General features: G+C 44.7%; 1 long non-coding RNA gene across 1 annotated transcript; it reads right to left on the reverse strand.

The window, feature by feature from the left end:
* Positions 1–848: 848 nt before the first annotated feature.
* On the reverse strand, positions 849–3095 carry LOC148121877 (uncharacterized). The gene is made up of 2 exons (XR_015738145.1): positions 2898–3095; positions 849–1474 (listed from the first exon to the last, which is right to left on the reverse strand). It is a non-coding gene; the product is annotated as an uncharacterized LOC148121877 (long non-coding RNA).

Raw genomic sequence — 3095 nt, forward strand, 5'->3', positions numbered from 1 at the left:
TAAATAAATAAATCGATCAATCTTTAACTGATTGAAGCATTGCCATGAGTATGAAGAAGAGAGTCAGGTTCGAGAATGTATATATGACAGAAACCCACGGGGCTTAACAGCATGGGAAGGGCTTCTGTCTTCCATTGACTGCTCCAACCAGCAGGTTTTCCTTGACTCAGTAATTAAAAGACTTAGACTTCCTCTGATTGGATCAATTCAGTTCATCCTTAAGCCAGTCACGGTAGTGAAATGTTGGATGGCTTTTGCCTAACACCCGGGTGACGCCTCATCCATAAAACCATCATTATGTAAAGGGGTTGGGACCTTTTTGGTCGGCTCTATCCACCCTTCCTACTGAGGCATGGGCTTCATTCTGACTAGATTCTGCACTTCCCACGTGATGGGCCACGGTTCCGGTTCCGAAGGAGGCTCTCTGCTGGAGAGGCAGCCAGCAGCGTCACTCACCTGGGCTGTTGTTCACCAGGGTTCGCAGGTCCCCCAAGGCTACAGTGGGAATGACAGTTTTAAAGGGAGAAGAAGTGTGTCAGGTCAGGTGCAGAGGAAGGTGACATGAGTCCATCACAAAGCCATGATTTGTTGCCAGCTCCAGTCTGTTGATTTGTCTCTGCAGGAGCCCGTGCTCACTCCGAGCCTTGGCACACACCCCCCACCCCCATCTATGAAATTCCTTCTGGGAAGTTGCCAATAAGGAAGTGAAATGATTTATCATTTGTCATGATGCTGCTTTCTCTTACACGTCGTCCCTGTAACATGAGGGCCGGCTTGTTGGGGTTTCCGTCCCTCCCAGTACCCCAACAGCTGGCAAGCAACAAAGAAAAATCACACACAAGACTCCATAAGGTTATAAACTGATTGGCTCATTAGGTCAGGCTTCTTGTTAACTCTTATAACTTATGTTACCCCATTATCCTTATCTACTTTAGCACATGGCTCCGTACCTTTCTCAGCTGGGCAAGTTACATGCTGCCTCTTCAGTGATCTGCGCAGGAGTGAAGGAATGGCTTCCTGCTTTCCAGGATACTCCTGTTTTCATTGCATCACCTCTACTTCCTGTCTGGTTTTCCCACCCATACTGCCTGCCTGGCCAATCAGCGTTTTATTAAAATATGATTGACAGAATACAGACAATTCCCCCGCATCATTTCCCTCTTTTTTTTTTTTAAACAAAGGAAAGTACCCATAGTCCATTTGTTGGGAATGTGGGCGTAGTATTTCAGGCTACTTCCTGCTGGTTGGGGGCGCTGATGATCTTATGGGGACCTAAAGAAAATTTAGAGTTATAATCAAGTCCTGACTGGAGTATCCTGTGAGACCTGATCATCTCAGGCAGCGCCTTGAATCCGTTCTGGATGTAGAATTCAGACATCCAGGCCATCTGTTCCTACCGGAAATTTCTCAGGAGGTCTCCCTTGATCAAAGATGATTTTTCTTAACTCTGAATAAATCCAGAGCCTCTCATTTTCTGTGGAAACAAAAGCAAAATCTCTTCTCCAAAGTAACATACCTTTTGACTTCAGTTTTGAAGCCAAGGAATTTTCAAAATTCCTATCTTGGGTTAGTTCAGTAGCATTTATAAACAAAAGTCTTTTAGCAGTTGTTGCTCCTTCCTCAGAAAACAAACAATTTAAAGAGAGCATAATAGCATACAGTATGAAGATTCTCTGTGCATTTTCCATCTTTATGTGGCTTTATTTTAACCTCTATTTCTTTTATTTTTACTTTTACTTTTTGAGACAGGAACTTTGTATATCTTTGTCCTGGAATAACACTGTAGACCAGGCTGTCTTTGAACTCACAGAGATCCTCCTGTCTCTGCCTCCCCAGTGCTGGGATTAAAGGTGTATGCTACCACACCTTGAACTCACAGAGATCTGTCTCTGCCTCCCAGGCATTGGGATTAAAGGCGTGTACTACCACACCTTGAGGTCACAGAGGTCAATCTACCTCTACCCCTTGAAGTCACAGAGGTCAATATGCCTCTGCCTCCCAGGCATTGGGATTAAAGGTGTGTACCACCACACCCAACTACTCTCTTTCTTTCCTTTTAACTTTAAGAACTTTAACTTTTAGCCTGCATATACACACTGTAAACCATTTAGAGGTTTTCTTCCTCTTTGAATCTCTCTTTACTGTATATTTTTCTTTTTCTGACCATATGAGTCTTTAATTTACTAAGCAATATGGAGAGCTGTGGCTTTGACGGCTAGATTCAGCTCATTCCTTAGCTTTTCAGCCTCAAGGCTGAGGTACCAGCCAGAGCTGTGTTCACTGCCACAATTCTATGGCGTTTCAAGGTCCTTGCCAGCAAGCAAGCTGCAGCATTCTGCTCACAGACCACACTCAGTCGGACTGCCTGCCTGAAAGAGTCAGAGTTTGCTCTGGCAGGACAGCCCAGAAAGCCGGCATTTTAAAACAGCACAGCTTTTTTCCTGCTACGACTGAAAACCGAAAAGCATGCGTTCAGCTTTTCACCAACAGCATTTAAGTGTTTCGTGGCAGGACCTCTTAATGAGCTGCAAGGTTTTGCAGCTAAGGCTGAGTCAAGAAGCCTCTCTTAGATGAGAGCATTTGCTTGCCTCTAGCAAGCAGAGCAGAACCGAAAAATTGCTGCTACCAAGAAAACATACTTTATTCTTTCCCAAACTTTCTCAGGTTTTCTGTGGATTCATTTATCCACGTCTGGGCGCCATATGTAACATGAGGGCCGGCTTGTTGGGGTTTCCGTCCCTCCCAGTACCCCAACAGCTGGCAAGCAACAAAGAAAAATCACACACAAGACTCCATAAGGTTATAAACTGATTGGCTCATTAGGTCAGGCTTCTTGTTAACTCTTATAACTTATGTTACCCCATTATCCTTATCTACTTTAGCACATGGCTCCGTACCTTTCTCAGCTGGGCAAGTTACATGCTGCCTCTTCAGTGATCTGCGCAGGAGTGAAGGAATGGCTTCCTGCTTTCCAGGATACTCCTGTTTTCATTGCATCACCTCTACTTCCTGTCTGGTTTTCCCACCCATACTGCCTGCCTGGCCAATCAGCGTTTTATTAAAATATGATTGACAGAATACAGACAATTCCCCCG

Source organism: Myodes glareolus, chromosome 6, assembly GCF_982192425.1.
Source record: "Myodes glareolus chromosome 6, mMyoGla1.1, whole genome shotgun sequence".
NCBI lineage: Eukaryota > Metazoa > Chordata > Mammalia > Rodentia > Cricetidae > Myodes > Myodes glareolus.